We start from the raw sequence: 20388 nt of genomic DNA, 5'->3' as shown, positions 1-20388 counted from the left end.
GGCCCATTTACTTAGTTCGAGTGAAGGAATAGAATAAAAAACTTTGAAATTTTTTTTGGCTACTTTGACCATCGAATTGGCTACTTCAACCTTCGACTACGACTTCGAAATCGAACGATTCGGACTAAAAATCGTTCGACTATTCGACCATTCGATAGTCGAAGTACTGTCTTTTTAAAAAAAAAACTTCGACCCCCTAGTTCGCCACCTAAAACCTACCGAAGTCAATGTTAGCCTATGGGGAAGGTCCCCATAGGCTTTCGAAGTATTTTTTGGTCGAACAAAAATCGTTCGATCGATGGCTTAAAATCCTTAGATCGATGGATTAAAATCCTTCGATCGAACGATTTTTCATTCGATCGAACGAATTGCGATAAATCCTTCTACTTCGATATTCGAAGTAGAAGGATTTCAATTCGGCAGTCGAATATCGAGGGTTAATTAACCCTCGATATTCGACCATAAGTAAATTTGCCCCTTAGTGTGCCCCTGCCCTTAGGGAGGATTAGCCCTGGTAGCCTTCCTTAAAGGGATCCTGTCATCAGAAAACATGTTTTTTTCAAAATGCATCAGTTAACAGTGCTACTCCAGCAGAATTCTGCACTGAAATCCATTTCTCAAAAGAGCAAACAGATTTTTTTATATTTAATTTTGAAATCTGACATGGGGCTAGACATATTGTCGATTTCTCAGCTGCCCCATGTCATGTGACTTGTGCCTGCACTTTAGGAGAGAAGTGCTTTCTGGCAGGCTGCTATTTTTCCTTCTCAGTGTAACTGAATGTGTCTCAGTGGGACATGGATTTTTACTATTGAGTGTTGTTCTTAGATCTACCAGGCAGCTGTTATCTTGTTACCTGGTTACCTTCCCATTGTTCTGTTGTTAGGCTGCTGGGAGGAAAGGGAGAGAGGTGATATCACTCCCACTTGCAGTACAGCAGTAAAGAGTGATTGAAGTTTATCAGAGCACAAGTCACATGACTTGGGGCAGCTGGGAAATTGACAATATGTCTAGCCCCATGTCAGATTTCAAAATTGAATATAAAAAAAAATCTGTTTGATCTTTTGAGAAATGGATTTCAGTGCAGAATTCTGCTGGAGCAGCACTATTAACTGATTCATTTTGAAAAAAAAAATTTTCCCATGACAGTATCCCTTTAACATTCTCCTATGGCTATATCTGACCCAAAGAGCTTACCATCAACACAGATAAGAAAGTGCACGGAGAGAACATTCCCTCCCTAGTAATAAAGAAGCATGTAGAACATATCAGAGTTAACCCTTTCCCTGCCAGAATGAGGCTCAGAGTGGTAGTAGTTGATATGGAGCTGCCTGGGCTGCTGTTATAGTAAAGTTTTACAAGAGGGGGGGTGTGTGTGTGTGAAGAGCAGGCAGAGGGTGGGGGCAGCCCTGGGAAGTCCTATGAAATGAGTCAGGGGGAAGGAGGCGGATTCCTGAGACTTTAGCACATGAGCCCACCATACACAAGGCACAGAGAGCCGAGCTGGATCTGTAACGTAGCGCTTGCTTGGGACTGCTTGGGGATTTACTATCACTGCCTGTGCGCAATCAGAGCGCAACCAGCGCGCAGCCTCCCTCTCCCTGTGCATTAGAGGAGCAGAAGGATTTGTAACCTCATGTCAGCTGGGGCAGGAGCAACATCAAACACCCTGTGTGCGCTAACTTACCCCTGGGGCGCAAACTGGACGTCTCACGTTTAGCCTGTCATTGCCATTAACCAACTCTGCCGGGAGACTGTGCCCTGCTCGTCCTCACTCTGAGAAAGGAGTCACTGAAGCTCCCCATTTTAATGAAGGTTAGTTCATGGCTTAGCGCTGTATGCTGATACAACTGGGCGCTCTAATCTTTATAGGTCAGGAATCACGAGTGTATGGGGCAGCTGAGTGCAAGGAACTATTGTGATTCCAGTGCAAAGTCACAGCAGTGATGTCACAATTTCACTTGTAAAATAAGTTCTCTTGTACCTGCACAAAAGGGCTGGCTCCTCAGTCTACTATAGTCCTGGTGCAAATGATACATATATGGGATCTGTTATCCAGAATGTTCAGGACCCTGGGTTTTCCGGATAAGGGATTTTTTTTCTGTATTTTGGAACACCATGCTTTAAAGTCTGCTAAACGATCAATTAAATATGAAATAAACCGAAAGGAATTGTTTTGTCTTGAGCATGGATTATTTATAACTAGGTACAAGGTACAGTTTTATTATTACTGAGAAAAAGGAAATCATTTAAAAAAATGTGAATTATTTGTTTAAAATAGAGTCTATGAGAGATGACCCCCCTGTAGTTCAGAGCTTTCTGGATAATGGGATTCCGGATAATGGATCCCATACTGGATTCCGGATAATGGATCCCATACCGGTATACATATACAGATATGGGACCTGTTATCTAGAATGCTCGGGGTCAGGGGTTTTGCGTAATTTGGATCTTCATATCTTAAGTCTGCTAGAAAATCATGTAAACATTAAATAAACCCAATAGGCTGGTTTTGCCTCCAATAAGGATTAATTATATCTTAGTTGGGATCAAGTACAAGTTATTGTTTTATAATTACTGAGAAAAGGGAAATCATTTAAAAAAAAAATTGGATTATATGATTATTATGGAGTCTATGGGAGACGGCCTTTCCATAATTCAGAGCTTTCTGGATAATGGGTTTCCGGATAATGGATCCCAAACCAGGTATGGGACCTGTTATCCAGAATGCTCGGGACCTGGATAAGGGATCTTTCCGTAATTTGAATCTTCATACCTAGAAAATCATGTAAACATTAAATAAATCCAATAGGCTGGTTTTGCTTCCAATAAGGATTAATTATATCTTAGTTGGGATCAAGTACAAGCTACTGTTTTATTATTACAGAGAAAAGGGAAATAATTTTGAAAAATTTGGATTATTTTATCCAAATTTGGGAAACAGGCTTTCCGTAATTCGGAGCTTTCTGGATAATGGGATTCCAGTTACCTCTGTTTATATATATATATATATTTATTTTTTTTAAATCAATTGGTAATATTAATAACAATTATTACAATTATTATGTATAATTAATAATTCGGAATTCCTAGACTTCCATGTATTCTGCCTCTCGATTTATTTCTTGGTTTAAGTTGCCAAGTTAAGTATTTCCAGGTTTTCATTCATTGAGCTATTCCATTGAAGTATTTGATCACAGTAGAAGTAACTGGAGCCCGTGTCACAGATAATTAAGCAGCTATTAGTGCCATTAAAGTGTAGTGGAATTACATGTCGTGAAGAAATTATACATTCGTTTTTAACCCATGGTTTAATTAACACAATACAATCAAACTTTTTGCTCTAGTTTTTACATCTTTCTGGGCAATTTTTGATTGCATTTGTTTAATATTAGGGTAAGGCCACACGAGGAGATTTGGGGAGATTTTGTCGCCTGGCGACTAATCGCCTCGTCTTTTGAGCGACTATCTCCCGGAACTGCCTCAGAGTTTTTCCCCATAGGCTACAATGCAAAGTTGCCTGCGGTAATGCACACGCGGCGATGCGTTTTCTATAGTCGCCCGAAGTTGCCTCAGTGAGACAAAATCTCCTCGTGTGGACTAGCCCTTACAGGTGTAGGGGCTAGTCCACTTGATTTTGCACAAAAAGTCACCCTCCTTTGTGCATAGAGAATGTTCTTCTTTCTTGATATAGATCCTCCCTTGTTTATTGAAGGGCAGCCTCCGTTGCTTTGTAGTAGATAGCCTTATGCAATGGAGGAGAGTTAGCATCTTTTCTGACTGATTGATATCTTCTCACATTTGTGGAAGGAAATTCTCTTGTTTCTAGGCAAGCCTTTTCCTTTCTGGTAGAATATCTCCTTCACCTGTTGAAGGCAACAAATCTTTCCTTGCTTTTGTAATGTAGCCTCACTCAACTGTATAAAAGCTTGGATTGGATTTAAGTAGATAGACCCCTTCCCCCAGTTTTAGAAAGCCTCCTTTGCTTTCTGACTTTATTTTAAATGTTTAAAGAGCAGTCTTAACAAGTTGCACCCCCCCCCCCAAAAAAAAACAAAGAAAAAAAGGCTTTTTCGGGTGAAAAAATTATGGCCTTTGCTTTTTGGAATGGCCTACCATAATTGTTGAAGGTTGACTTCTCTTGCTTTCTTCTAGTTATCCTCATTATAATCTGGAGAGATGGCCTCTCTTGTTTTCTCCTAAATTTCCTCATTCAGATGTGGAGTTGACCTGCTAGCTGTCTTCAGATGCAGAGAGGTTGCCTCCTTTCTTTCTAGATAGCCTTGTTCAGATGCACAAATGCGATCTCCCTTGCTTTATCCTTGATAGCCTCATTCAGATGTGGGCACAGTGGTTTCCCTTGCTTTTTCCTCATTCAAATTTGGAAATTTGTTTTCACCTTGCTTTCTTCTAGATAGCCTTGTTCAAATGAAGAGTGGTGACCTCCCTTACTTTCTCTTAGATCAGATTATTCAGATGTGGAGAGGTTATCAACCTTGCTTTTTACTAGATAGCCTGATTCAGACGTGGAGAGTTGACATTGATTGCTTTCTCCTAGATAGCCTCATTGAGATATGGGCAAGGTGGCATCCCTTGCTTTGTTCTAGATTGCCTCATTCAGTGGATAGGTTGCCTCTTTTGTTTTCTCCTAAATTTCCTCATTCAGATGTGGAGTTGAACTGCCTTTTTTCTTAGATAGCTGTGTTCAGATGCAGAGAGGTGGCCTCCTTTCATTCTCCTTGATAGCCTTGTTCTAGATTATTTGGATGTGGAGAGGTGATGTCCCATGCTTTCTCCTAGATAGCCTTGTTTAAATGTAGAGTAGTTACCTCCTTTGCATTCTCCTAGATTCTTTTCTGTAGAGGTAATTTCCTTTGCTTTCTCCTAGATGAACTCATCCAGATGTGAAGAGGTGACCTTCCTTGCTTTTTTGATAGATAGCCTCATTCAGATGTGGAGATGTGACCTCCCTTGCGTTCCAGTAGCTCAATTATAAATGGAAACACAGTCTTTCATTATTTTAGGGGAAGCCAAGCTGACTTGTAGAATAGCAAATTTACTTTCTTAAAAACAAGGTTTCTTTGCCATTAATTACCATTTCCATCTCAATGTGGAGATTTAACAACTTATAGCAAACCTCCTTCACCTGCAAATGTCATGCTCCTTCTCTGTTTGGAAGAAAGACCTCCTAGCTGAAACACAACCTAGGTGAAAAGCTGTGTCTTTCAGGAAAAATATCTCTACTTATCAGATTTTAGGTCCTAGACTTCCAAACCATGTTCTTCTGGTGTCAAGGCCCCTGTACATTGCAGTAATGACTGTAGTTTCAGTTGCTCTACTAATTACCAGCCTCGTTTTCCATGGCTGCTATCACTCATGCTTGGATTTGAAAGAAAAAGCACTGTTTCTGTTTAAGGTTCATAGTTTATCTGTTAAGTATACTCTGTAGCATTTGTGCATTTGAGGGAACTCCTCAGCAGACCTTCTTTGCCAAAACACTGACCGCTGAACTGTTACCTACCATTTGCAGAGACCTTAGGACACCAGAAGGGTCTGACCACACAAATGTACCTAGTGGTGCTCAGGCTTTGTGGTACATCCACCAATGAAACCACATGAAAAATTGTGGTTGGCACTGGGTATGTGGTTCGGAGAAGCAATGACTCTGGGTATTCATAGCGTTGGCACTGTGTGTTACATGGTAACAGTTTGTGTGTGGTTATAGACATCTCTATGACAAACATCTTATTTTTAGACATATCATGACTGCCGAATTCGTCGGATCTATAAAAAGCATAACAATGATAATAAATCGGGGCAGGAATGTTGAAGTTGCAGCTCTCCATTCGTATAATCTGCAGTTATCGGCACTCTCCACCTTCCGCTGTTCATATGAGGATTGCGAGATTTGTAGATTGCAGTATCTCTGGAAGTATCTTATAATGTCAGATTGTGATGTAAAATGAATGTATGTACATAGTTCTCTATGCACTGATGTGACCTGTGCTCTCTATTACATATATAGGAAATATGTGCTTTATTTAGCAGGCTGGTAGTGTATTTCCCTTCCCAACCCTGCAACCTTCACAAGACTGGAGGAAAGTTTAATCCGGAGTCATAACCCACAATGATCATTAAAGATGTTAATCTCATTTAACATGGCCATAAATGCATAACTTCAGTACAGAAGTCTGTCCAAAATGAAAACCTCATCCACAGTTGCCCCGTTGTGCATGTATGGGGTATCAGTAGAGAGCCATGGTATTAATAGCTCTTGTGCACTATACTTACTTTGTGAATATAAACTCACATATTATATTTATACTGAAACTTCCAAGGGTACTTATTACACCTATGGATGTTATTCTGATTTGTGCAGGATAATAAACTGTAGCCTCCAGGTAGAGTCGCTGGCATGTCAGTAATCTGTGAGAGGGACTTGCAGTGAGTTATTTATTTCCTGAAGCCCCGGGTATCAGCAAGAATCTCTGAAAGGCAAGAGTAGTTTCAGCTGAATTCCTGACATCCCTGATGTAAGGGGCTGAAAGATTCTTCACTCTGTTTTCAGGCAATTCCTGAAATCTTGTCCATTTAATCTGGATTGGTGTGCCTACAGGTATTTGGTTCTTCATGCCTTAAGAAAATCGTGTAAACATTAAACAAACCCAATAGGCTGGTTTTCTTCCAATAAGGATTCATTATATCTAAGTTTGGATCAAGTAAGAGGTACTGTTTTATTATTACAGGGAAAAGGAAATCAATTTTATAAATTTGAATTATTTGGATAAAATGTATTTTGAAGCTTTCTAGATAATGGGTTTCCGGATAATGGATCCCACACATACCTCTACTAGAGGAATCATGTGTGGCTGCTGTATAGTTCGAGAGTAGAAAGCAGTAGGATGGATAGTTTGCCCAGTTGCACAGGCATCTTTATGAAAAATTTCCACAAAGGCTCCACACTTGAGGAGCAAATATCTAGGGTCGTGGTAACACCATATAGAGTATAAATTCTGACCTAAAGCAATGCGTATCTTGACAGCGCTATATACTGTAAAAAAATGATGATAAATGATCTATGTCCCTTAAGGTGGCCATACACAGAAAGATCCGCTCATTTGGCAATGTTGCTAAACAAGCAGATCTCTCCACCTTGAGGTGGGTCGATATCAGACTGATCGATCGTGGGCCCTAGGATCATAATGCAGGAGTACGGGTGGCCGAATCGTGGAACTGAATCAACAAACAGATGTGGTCTGCGATCCGACGGGATTTTTGGCCCTGCCTGGCCAATTTTCGGCCAGATATCGATCGGGGTAGCCCGTCAAAGGGCTACATACAAGGGCCAATAATCTGCTGACTCGGTCTGTTGGCAGCTTTTATCATCCTGTGCATTGCCACCTTTATGCTCAGTGTCGGACTGGGACACCAGGGGCCCACCCAAAAACCTTAGACCAGGGGCCCACCCAAATACCTCAGACCAGGGGGGTCACCCAAATACCTTAGACTAGGGGGTCAACCAAATACTTTAGACCAGGGGCCCCACTCTCAGTACTATTATTCTTCCTCTCCTCACTCAGCCTCTTTTCTTCTAGTCTTTTTTCTTTACTGATTATAATCTATTATTCCATCTATTTAGCCTCTTTGTTCTCATAGAAATAGGGAATGGGCATGAAATAGGCCAAGTGTTTAGCAGCGTAAGGTTCCACTGACACCTGAGCCCACCGGGTATCCTGGTGGGCCAGTCCAACGTTGCTTATGTTGTTGTTGGAGTACAACTCCAGTCTTGAGGTGGTGGGGGACACTTTTCATCACCACATATACTGTATGGGATATAAAAGGCCATTCTGCCACCACAGCCACTTCCATTGTTACCAGAGAGGCTAATTTGCACCTAATTGTCACATCTAAAATTTGAAACACCTTTGCATGTGCCGGCTGTGCCTTTTGGGTGGTCTGCCACTGTTTAGCAGGTGAGTCGGTGCCAATAGTGCACTATACTGTCATAGGCTACGGAACCTCAGATATTTTGCTTTTCATGTGTAATATCTTGATTTGTGGCAAATCTGTACTGAAGTACCCAGTTCATGCCCCTTTTACATGACCCACAGCTTGGAAAAGCTTGGATGTAGAGGCCTGTGTTAGCATGGATTTTTCTCACATTGGCTAAAGGTGATGGTGCTATTGACATGCTAACTACCAGAGGGGTTACCCAGTGCCTCAGTCACTATTGTTATAGTAAACATAGTAAGCATATAGATTGATTACCTCAGATGGAACAGCAGACAGAATATAAACTTGACGTTGCTTTGGTGAACATTGTATGTATAGTGCTTATCTGTATGTGACTATTTTAACACATATCTTTTTTGGCTTTTTGATGTCCAGGAAGGGGAAGTAGAGGGTTATCTTACCTCACGGGTTGCCACCTTTACCAGGAAAAAAAAATTAAATTACATTGTCAATAATCTTCATTTTTACTGGTCAACCTGGTAAAATACCAGCCTGATGACCTCCCTACTAATGGTTCAAACCCACGAAATGGGACTCCAGGCAGTGGTAAAATTCCGATCACTTTATTGCACAAAAATGAATAATCCTAACGCGTTTTGTGTGTTCTCACGCATAATCATAGGCAAATAGGATGCCTATGATTACGTGTGAGAACACACAAAACGCATTAGGATTATTAATGTTTGTGCAATAAAGTGATCGGAATTTTACAGCTGCTTGGAGTCCTGTTGAGTGTGTACCATTTTGTGGATTTGAAGGATTGATGTCTCCCCTTTGCTGAGGGTTCGGGGAGCTGCACCCGGGCCACCTAACAGGAGCAGAAAGTGAACCATGTTTCTATTTTTGAGAGAAAAACTGTCAAGCGGAGGGTTCAGGGCAAAAGCACCTGAACCAAGTCACCTCTGTAGTGAGCGGATTTCAAATATAAAGTTTACCGCTACAAAGGTCTGTTTAAATTGATTATACGGCAGGGAGGTTGGTTCCCTTGTGCGTCTGAGTGAACCCGCTGCCTTTTAAGGTTCTTGATTGACGAGTACGTTACACTCTCCATCCCACCGTTCTACAGTTACTCCAACTCCCTGCGACCCTGAACACATTGGCTGGATAAGTCTGACGATGGTGAGCGCCACAGCTGGTTTGGTGATTATTGACATATTTTATCCCCATACAAGCATGTGGCATTATTGTTCTTGTTTCAAGGAGGCCGAGGGACGTTTCCCCTTTACCAGCTTACTGCTCCCTATGATGGCAGGTATGGAAGTGAACAGACAAGACAAAATTGCATTTCACACTCTGCTGACAGTCAGCCCTTGTCATTAACACATTAACTTCCATCAAATAGTGTAAATATTTACTTCAATCCAATAAATGTCACTGCATAACACTGACGTGTGTCTGCAGAAATTGCTTGGGGTGTTCATGTTAATAGGCAGGCAGTATCGCTTGAATCCATTTTTCTAGGAACATTTCACTTCCTGTTATTTCAAAACAGGAAGCTGACCCTGATCTCCAGTTGTAAGGCTATAGTGCCACACTGTCAACTGTCTATTTTTAAGTGGGTTTTTGGTATAAGGGCTTCATCAGGCTATAGGTTGGCAGTCAAATTAAATTTGTCAGCATTTCCTAACACAGTGTATGCATTACTTGGTTAGCCTTTTTGTTAGATCTCATTTAAACTTCCATTCAGGTTTGCTAAATGTTTAAAGGAGAACTAAACCCCCAATAAGAAAATCCCCTACCTACTACTTCCTTCCTGCTTCCCACTGTATAGTCAGTTACCCCTGAAATTGCCCCTAAGAGTTTGCTCTTGTATCGGTGCAGAGTAACAGCAGCGCAGCTCATCGGCACTATCTTCCGGACCTCCGGTCTTCTTCTGTAAGTGAGCGCTCTATTGGTGCTTGTGCAGTTGAAGCAGTCTTCTGGTTTGTAGCAACTGCACATGTGCCAAAACAGCCGGAAATTGCTGAAGGGAAGGAAGAGGACCTGAAGAAGACTGGAGATCCGGAAGATTTCCCCCATGAGCTCTGCTGCGCTTACTCTGCAGCAAACTCTAAGGGGCAATTTCAGGGGTAACTAACTATGCGGGAAGGGGGGGGCCTACCTAGGTAGTATGTAGGTAATTTTCTAATTGGGGGTGGGTTTATTTCCCCTTTAAAACAGTGTCAAATAGTGAAATCGATCCAGCTAAGTGCCCAAATGTCTGAAGTTTATTCAGCAGGTAGAAAGAAAGGTACAATCACAGAATACTAGGTGGCCTGCTATTGTTGTGTGAAGGTTTTACATTTCCTTATCATGTTACACATCCCTGTCTCCTATATGCTCCGGCTTATCCTGTATCAACACCATTTCTGCATGCCCCGACTGCCAGAAAATTCCGGTGCTCCCTGGTGACCCGCTAACCTTTCTTCCTGGCAAGGTGACAGATGATTCATGGAGTAGCTGCTTTGAATTCTTTCCTGGCCTTTCTAAACTGAAGCCTTGTTTTATTCAGTCTGTCAGTTGGCTGAGCTACCAAAAGAGGCCTTTTTTCAGCGATGACCCTGTTTTTTTCATTCTTTTCCCCGAATCAGATGTTTTTTTACCTAATAAAGCATGCGTTTTCGTCAGCCGTTCAGAAGTTTACATGGAAAAATATTGGGAAATGACTATTTTATATTAATGTTTACATTATTTCTATCGATGGCGCCTCCTTTGCTCACATTTGTGATGTTTCTAAGATGGCTGCCAGGGCTGTGCAGTAGAAACAGTGTCATTACCTTGACACACTCATTCTCTTGTTTCTTTATGGTATGTGGTGACTGCTTTGGAATATATAGAAATTATATTTGGAGGAGGATAAAAAAAATAAAAAAAATAAAGGCCATTTGTGAGAGAACAAATTGAAGGAACAGAATGTCTGTTACAGGGAAGACCGTTGATATGTATGCACAACAGGTCTATTTGCTTTTAAAACAAATATTGTTCATTGTTATTTGCAAATACAGTAATTTCATATTAAAACACTGCCATTTTAAGACTAAAGCATGTCCCTCAGCCTCGTATTGTGCTCACACACAAACCAAGGGATGCAAACATGCTAGGCTGCATCAGTCTTCTACTCCAACCCCTCTTCCTATTTCCTGTCAGGTGATCAGTAAGTGACACACATCACAAAATGGCAGCTCAAAGTAAAGTATTTAAAAGGGCAATATTGACTGATATTTATATGCCAATGTGATAAGATTTATTGATAGATGACCTGTTATTATATAGATTATCTGATGGTGAAATTTTCCTTCAGAAGATAGTGTATTCATTCCATTTAGGGCAGAGGCACACGGTCAGATTCGGGGAGAAATCGCCCAGTGACAAATCTCCTCTTCTTCGGGCGACTAATCTCCCCGAACTGCCTTCCCGCCAGCTAGAATGTAAATCGCAGGCAGGATGGCACTCAAAGAGCTTTGTTTTCTGAAGTCGCCAGAAGTTGCCTCATGAGGAAACATTCTAGCCGAGGGGAGGACATTCTAGCCGAGGGGAAGGCAGTTCAGGCAGATTAATCGCCCCGAAGAAGAGGAGATTTTTCGCCGGGCGACTAATCTCCCCGAATCTGACCGTCTGTCTCTGCCCTTAGTGTACACCCCCCCCCCAATCTTTGTTGCATAGGTATACACTACTTGATTTGCAATAAGTGAATCCTTAAAGCTGGCCACAGACGTGCAGATTTTATCCTTGTATCTGACGAATGATCGGACGTCCCAATCTTCCAACGTGCCACTAACCATTCAGATTAACTAAAGTAGTAAAAGGAAATATTCTGCCCGTGACAGCAATCGTATGAAAGTCATGTCTAATAAATTCTAGTGACAGTCACCTATTGATATCATACATGCAAAGAAATCATCGTTAGCCGACAGAAATCTTTTAACCTGTCTGATTGACTAAATGACTGATCGGCATGGTATGAGAAATGTCGGCATGATCCACACACTGTCCAAAAATCGGACGAAACTTTGATTTGTACGACTGAATCTTTACGTCTATGGCCAGCTTAAAGTTAACCGTACAAAAATTCATACAGTGCATGTATGGTGGGATACGAGCTGACCGATATCGGCAGAAGACTTGGATATCGGTCGCCTTCTCGTTCTCGTTTTCATCGGCCACCATTGAAAGCACCCGAACATCGCCCACTGTTACTAAGGGGCAGATTTACTATGGGTCGAATATCGAGGGTTAATTAACCCTCGATATTCGACTAGGAACTAAAATCGTTCGACTTCGAATATCGAAGTCGAACGATTTAGCGCAAATCCTGCGATCGATCGAAGGATTATTCGTTCGATCGAACGATTAAATCCTTCGAATCGAACGATTCGAAGGATTTTAATACAACGATCGAAGGAATATCCTTCGATCAAAAAATCACAGGCAAGCCTATGGGGACCTTCCCCATAGGCTAACATTGACTTCGGTAGCTTTTAGCTGCCGAACTAGGGGGTTGAAGTTTTTCTTAAAGAGACAGTACTTCGACTATCGAATGGTCGAATAGTCGAACGATTTTTAGTTCGAATCGTTCGAGTCGAAGTAGTAGTCGAAGGTCGAAGTAGCCCATTCGATGGTCGAAGTAGCCCAAAAAACACTTCGAAATTCGAAGTTTTTTTAATTCGAATCCTTCACTCGAGCTTAGTAAATCTGCCCCTTAATGTTGAATCGTCAGATACAGGTAGAATTCTATTGTTTCTGTCTGTGTATCTGACTATTCAGCTCTACACGTGTGTTTTGAAACAAACGATCTTTCTTGGAAACATCTTTTCCATGAAAGATCGTAATTGTTAGCTCTATGGCCAATTAGAGGAATAACCAATTTTTTTTAAATAAACTGAGTTGTTTATCTCTTTATAATATGTAGTTGTTTAGTGATCATGGGGCCATCAGATACTTCAAAGGAAAAGATCAATAAAGTGTTCCCTTTGATTATCCAGCACTTAGCTGGCAATTGTGTTTTACATCCACAAGTGATTTATTACTCTGCTGCTGTAACAGCCTCCATAATAAAGGTCACATTTCCAAACAATGCTACCTTTCTATAAAGACAACTTTAAGGGCTATTCCACACGGGGAGATAGCGACGCGTTTGCGGTCGCGGCGACAAAGCGCCGCGACAGTCGCCGCGACCGGCGCAGGCGACAGTTTTGTATGGGCGCCTATGTAAAAACGCCTGTGCTAACCACACGAGGCGATGCGCTTTTCAACAGTCGCCTGAAAATGCCTCGCCAGGCTTTTTCAGGCGACTGTTGAAAAGCGCATCGCCTCGTGTGGTTAGCACAGGCGTTTTTACATAGGCGCCCATACAAAACTGTCGCCTGCGCCGGTCGCAAACGCGTCGCTATCTCCCCGTGTGGACTAGCCCTAAAGGACAACTTTGAAAATGGCAAAAACAAATGGGCAGTATGTTGATATTCTGATGAATGTGTGCTTCAGAAATACAACGAATTACATGTTTTGTTAACACATTTTACTTGCTAAAGAAGACATGTTCATGTGATGTTTTTATTGGCTAATTCAGCTAGACAGATGTTTAGTTTGTGTTTTGCCAAGGGCACCTCTTACATATTATGATCAGTCATTCTAAATACCTGCCTGTATGTTGCGCTTCATGTTAGAGTTTGACATATTATATACAGTTGAAGCATCTCTGATCAAAAAGTATGTTTCAACATATGTTGATATGGCTTCTATATAACACATCTTTTTGGAAAAGGCAAGCAGAAGTGCATGTTGTATGTCAATCTATCTTTAGGTTTTAATTTAATGAAAGCTGAGGCTTAGAGGTATAATGGAGACATTAGGGCATTGGTTGAAATAATTACAAGGTTGATGAGCTGTTTGTGCAATCTAAACACTGGGATAAAGTATACAATTTACTGGCCAAGCTGGTAAAATAGCAGCCAGGTGGCAACCTTATTTATGGGCATCTCTTTGCCAGCCTTGTGAGTGCTGTCTGAGGTCATAATGCCCTGCTGGGATATGGCTAAAATGCTCTTTAGTAGCCAAACCACTGGTTATCTCCCAGCTGACTGCAGATCAGCCCCATGCAATGCTAAGAGATTAGAGTCCAAAGCAAAAAAACCAATTTGCAGACTCATTGGGTTAACTGGCTTTATTTAGCAAAGCCTTACATAAACAATTAAGTCTACTGAGAGATGTATAGTCCTCAAAGCCTTGCTCTGACAAGTCACATGAAAGAGCAGCCCACGACTGTTTACTAACACATTGTCCCAGTGTCAATACCCCAAGGTATGAATTTGGACACTGTCCCTTGAATCTGTGCCAAGCATTTCTGGTTTTAGTTGTGGAATAGCTGTGCGAAAGGTCAGGGGAAGTCCCAATACAACATTAGCAATGAGCAAGCTACGCGCATTTTGGGCAGGGATGTATTAATTTCACCAAGGGCGTAGGGCTGGAGAGATCAAATACAGCTGTACAGTCAATGCAGCAATTTGCTGAGTAGCAATAACAGGGCAGTGTAAAATGAGGGTTTTCATTAAAAATCATCATGATTGCCTACAGAACAAGACAAAAAGGGTATTTACCCTAGCCCCTTAGCTTTAGATGGATCTCCTGGTCCAGAAAAGAAAATGAATTTGTATAATAGTAGTTTACTTTTCATAAGAGTGGTCAGCCTTCTATCTATCAGTCCAAAGGGGCACAGAGGGTGTTCTCCTGTCCATTGGTTTCTCTTAATGATCTCTGAATTCAAGGTTTCATACTGACACCTGTTTTCCTCATTCTGTTACTGTGTTTACTTTGGATGTCTCTTTTAAAGGTGAAGAAGAAGTAAAACAAAAAAAGTTTCCCCCTAGGAATCCCCTAGTGATTTGAGTCACTTGACTTGATTGTAGTCACTTCCACTGGCTGTAACTTCTCTTTAGAGATGCACCCAATCCAAAATTTGGTTCGGTGTTTGGCCAGGATTTGGTCTTTTTCAGCGGGATTCCGAATTGGCTGAATCCTCATGCCTGGCTTGAACCAAATCGTTAAAATCACGTGCCTTTCATCACAAAACAGTGCATGGTTCCCTTTTTTCCTTCCCGTCTATAGTTTATATAAACAAGCTTCTATGTTCAAGAACAGGATATTCAGTAGATAACAGATAAGTTCTGAAGAATCCCACCGTATATTACAGAGCTTATCTGTTGTGTATCCTGTGTCTTTTCTCTTTTTTCAGCTTTAAATGGCTGCCCCCGTGGCTACACAGCAGCTTGTTTATATAAACTATAGTAGTACTTATGTTATTTACTGTGTATCCTGTGCTTGAATGGCTGCCCCCATGGCTACACATCAGCTTGTTTATATAAACTATAGTAGTACTTATCTGTTATCTACTGTGTATCCTGTGCTTGAATGGCTGCCCCCGTGGCTACACAGCAGCTTGTTTATATAAACTATAGTAGTACTTATGTTATTTACTGTGTATCCTGTGCTTGAATGGCTGCCCCCATGGCTACACATCAGCTTGTTTATATAAACTATAGTAGTACTTATCTGTTATCTACTGTGTATCCTGTGCTTGAATGGCTGCCCCCATGGCTACACAGCAGCTTGTTTATATAAACTATAGTAGTACTTATCTGTTATCTACTGTGTATTCTGTGCTTGAATGGCTGCCCCCATGGCTACACAGCAGCTTGTTTATATAAACTATAGTAGTACTTATCTCTTATCTACTGTGTATCCTGTGCTTGAATGGCTGCCCCCATGGCTACACAGCAGCTTGTTTATATAAACTATAGTAGTACTGATCTGTTATCTACTGTGTATCCTGTGCTTGAATGGCTGCCCCCATGGCTACACAGCAGCTTGTTTATATAAACTATAGTAGTACTTATCTGTTATCTACTGTGTATCCTGTGCTTGAATGGCTGCCCCCATGGCTACACAGCAGCTTGTTTATATAAACTATAGTAGTACTTATCTGTTATCTACTGTGCATCCTGTGCTTGAATGGCTGCCCCCTTGGCTACACAGCAGCTTGTTTATAAAAACTATAGTAGTACTTATCTGTTATCTACTGTGTATCCTGTGCTTGAATGGCTGCCCCCATGGCTACACAGCAGCTTGTTTATATAAACTATAGTAGTACTTATCTGTTATCTACTGTGTATCCTGTGCTTGAATGGCTGCCCCCATGGCTACACAGCAGCTTGTTTATATAAACTATAGTAATACTGAACTGTTATCTACTGTGTATCCTATGCTTGAATGGCTGCCTGCATGGCTACACAGCAGCTTGTTTATATAAACTATAGTAGTACTTATCTGTTATCTACTGTGTATCCTGTGCTTGAATGGCTGCCCCCATGGCTACACAGCAGCTTGTTTATATAAACTATAGTAGTACTTATCTGTTATCTACTGTGTATCCTGTGCTTGAATGGCTGCCCCCTTGGCTACACAGCAGCTTGTTTATATAAACTATAGTAGTACTTATCTGTTATCTACTGTGTATCCTGTGCTTGAATGGCTGCCCCCATGGCTACACAGCAGCTTGTTTATATAAACTATAGTAGTACTTATCTGTTATCTACTGTGTATCCTGTGCTTGAATGGCTGCCCCCTTGGCTACACAGCAGCTTGTTTATATAAACTATAGTAGTACTTATCTGTTATCTACTGTGTATCCTGTGCTTGAATGGCTGCCCCCATGGCTACACAGCAGCTTGTTTATATAAACTATAGTAATACTGATCTGTTATCTACTGTGTATCCTATGCTTGAATGGCTGCCTGCATGGCTACACAGCAGCTTGTTTATATAAACTATAGTAGTACTTATCTGTTATCTACTGTGTATCCTGTGCTTGAATGGCTGCCCCCATGGCTACACAGCAGCTTGTTTATATAAACTATAGTAGTACTTATCTGTTATCTACTGTGTATCCTGTGCTTGAATGGCTGCCCCCTTGGCTACACAGCAGCTTGTTTATATAAACTATAGTAGTACTTATCTGTTATCTACTGTGTATCCTGTGCTTGAATGGCTGCCCCCATGGCTACACAGCAGCTTGTTTATATAAACTATAGTAGTACTTATCTGTTATCTACTGTGTATCCTGTGCTTGAATGGCTGCCCCCTTGGCTACACAGCAGCTTGTTTATATAAACTATAGTAGTACTTATCTGTTATCTACTGTGTATCCTGTGCTTGAATGGCTGCCCCCATGGCTACACAGCAGCTTGTTTATATAAACCATAGTAATACTGATCTGTTATCTACTGTGTATCCTATGCTTGAATGGCTGCCTGCATGGCTACACAGCAGCTTGTTTATATAAACTATAGTAGTACTTATCTGTTATCTACTGTGTATCCTGTGCTTGAATGGCTGCCCCCATGGCTACACAGCAGCTTGTTTATATAAACTATAGTAGTACTTATCTGTTATCTACTGTGTATCCTGTGCTTGAATGGCTGCCCCCTTGGCTACACAGCAGCTTGTTTATATAAACTATAGTAGTACTTATCTGTTATCTACTGTGTATCCTGTGCTTGAATGGCTGCCCCCATGGCTACACAGCAGATTGTTTATATAAACTATAGTAGTACTTATCTGTTATCTACTGTGTATCCTGTGCTTGAATGGCTGCCCCCATGGCTACACAGCAGCTTGTTTATATAAACTATAGTAGTACTTATCTGTTATTTACTGTGTATCCTGTGCTTGAATGGCTGCACCCACGGCTACACAGCAGCTTGTTTATATAAACTATAGTAGTGCTTATCGGTTATCTCCTGTGTATTCTGTGCTTGAATGGCTGCCCCCATGGCTACACAGCAGCTTGTTTATATAAACTATAGTAGTACTTATCTGTTATCTACTGTGTATCCTGTGCTTGAATGGCTGCCCCCTTGGCTACACAGCAGCTTGTTTATATAAACTATAGTAGTACTTATCTGTTATCTACTGTGTATCCTGTGCTTGAATGGCTGCCCCCTTGGCTACACAGCAGCTTGTTTATATAAACTATAGTAGTACTTATCTGTTATCTACTGTGTATCCTGTGCTTGAATGGCTGCCCCCTTGGCTACACAGCAGCTTGTTTATATAAACTATTGTAGTACTTATCTGTTATCTACTGTGTATCCTGTGCTTGAATGGCTGCCCCCTTGGCTACACAGCAGCTTGTTTATATAAACTATAGTAGTACTTATCTGTTATCTACTGTGTATCCTGTGCTTGAATGGCTGCCCCCATGGCTACACAGCAGCTTGTTTATGTAAACTATAGTAGTACTTATCTGTTATCTACTGTGTATCCTGTGCTTGAATGGCTGCCCCCTTGGCTACACAGCAGCTTGTTTATATAAACTATAGTAGTACTTATCTGTTATCTACTGTGTATCCTGTGCTTGAATGGCTGCCCCCATGGCTACACAGCAGCTTGTTTATATAAACATTGCTGTATTTCTTCTATTTGCTAAGTCTAATGTTAAAGTGTAGGATAAAAGTATTGTGTTTGGATATTATTATGATTGTGCAGTTTTATTCCAGTAGCATCATTTGACTGTGTACTTGCATGCACTTGTGTATTCTTTTCAGGAAACCTCATGTCTTTTGCTTTTATGGGATGTTTTTCCATTTATGGACTAAGAAGAAAGGAAAAAAGGAGTTATGAGACTAGCATGCTCCTCTGACTATCCGACGATTGTTACTCTTGGCGTAGAACCTTAGAAAGGTTAAAAATGTGACTGTTTAAACACCCTTGCAGCTCACAGAATGAGGTAATAAATAAAGGCCACAGAAGGTTCCAGGCACACGCCAAAATTGTGGACAGAGGGAAAACAAATTGCATTACAGAGTATATATATATATTATTAACGTGGAAGGGAGGAAGGATGATCCAGAAGCCCAAACACAGATGTGATTGTGCGGTATATCTAGTTCATTCCTAATGACTTGTGCTTGGAGCCCATCAGGTCATAGGGACCAGGCGCACTGGAGATCCCTGCAGACCCAGTGGTTGCACCCCTGCTATAATAAGGCCCAGCAATGTCTACATTTGTTTAAAGTTGTTCTAAGTTCACATTGAAATTCTATATGGAAAACGCTGATGGACACAATGCTTTCTTGTTGCAGTTTAATTATGTAATGGGTGTTTGTTTCACTGTTGCATCTATGAAGATATGAATTATGCTTTAAGTTGTACAGGTATGGGATCCGTTATCCGTAAACCCGTAATCCAGAAAGTTCTGAATTATGGAAAGGCCGTCTCCCATACACTCCATTATAATCAAATAATCCGAATTTTTAAAAATGGTTTCCTTTTTCTCTGTAAAAATAAAACAGTAGCATGTACTTGATCCCAACTAAGATATAATTAATCCTTATTGGAAGCAAAACAAGTCTATTGGGTTTATTTAATGTTTAAATGAATTTCTAGTAGATTTAAGGTATGAAGAGCCAAATTACGGAAAGACTTGTTATCCGAAAAACCACAGATTCCGAGCATTCTGGATAACAGGTCCCATACCTGTAGTTTCACCTAATTAGCCATTGTCAGGCAACTTATTACTTATAACCCTCCTATTATGTTATAATCCCCTTTCAAGGTGTTAGCAAGTGGTTGCACTCAAGGCAACTGAGTTAAGCTGGCCATAGACGCAAAGATCTGATCGTACGAATCGAGGATTTGTACGATTTTCGGAACGTGTGTGGAGAGTCCCGACATTTTTCGTCCGGCGGAGATTGGTCGTTTGGTCGATCGGATTCTGCGTGTATTGCCGATCGTACGATTTTCAGTGGGAGACTGTCACCAGCTTTGGTTGGACATAGATATCGTACGATTGCTGTCAGGGGCAGAACATTGCTGATCTGTTCTTTAACTAATCTGACTGGTAAGACTTTGATCTGAATGGTTAGTGGCGGGTCGGGAGATGGGAAAGTCCGATCGTACGATGATTCGTACGATCGGATCTTTGCATCTATGGCCAGCTTTAGCCTTCACCTCCAGTGGGGAGCAATATTTTGGTGATAGGGTCCTTTAAATCACTGTAAGCCAAAAGAGTACCTGTCACTCATTGGCTGCCCATTTTCTGCTTTTAAACAAAGTTGTTGTCACCCTTTTCTACCAGCCCAACACTGTTGGTCAGCATCTCACGGTTGCCATTTTATTTTGCCTTTTTTCATTTATAACATCTAAACAAACAGCTGGAGTGGGAACTATGTGACAGGTTGGGTGAAGCCCAAAAATTGTTTAAGATGCGTGGGGCATGATGCCTAGAATGAGTGCGCTAAAATCCAGAAAAGATGGCCATAAAATCGTCAGGATTGTGAGTGAGCTGTCCCTACTTGACTCCAGATGCTTCACTGACCTTACCCGCCCTAGAAGAAGTGTGGA

The 20388-nt window shown here is 41.2% G+C and overlaps 1 protein-coding gene across 1 annotated transcript in view; it reads left to right on the top strand.

The window, feature by feature from the left end:
• The first annotated feature begins 1429 nt into the window (after positions 1–1429).
• Positions 1430–20388, top strand: part of adamtsl4.S (ADAMTS like 4 S homeolog) — a 127010-nt gene continuing 108051 nt past the window's right edge. Inside the window, exon 1 of the mRNA XM_018233444.2 lies at positions 1430–1815. The gene's annotated coding sequence lies outside the window, so the exon portion shown is untranslated. The remainder of the gene's footprint in view (positions 1816–20388) is intronic.

The sequence above is a fragment of the Xenopus laevis genome, chromosome 8S, assembly GCF_017654675.1.
Source record: "Xenopus laevis strain J_2021 chromosome 8S, Xenopus_laevis_v10.1, whole genome shotgun sequence".
In the NCBI taxonomy this organism is placed as follows: domain Eukaryota; kingdom Metazoa; phylum Chordata; class Amphibia; order Anura; family Pipidae; genus Xenopus; species Xenopus laevis.
This window is presented reverse-complemented; position numbering and strand designations above follow the sequence as displayed.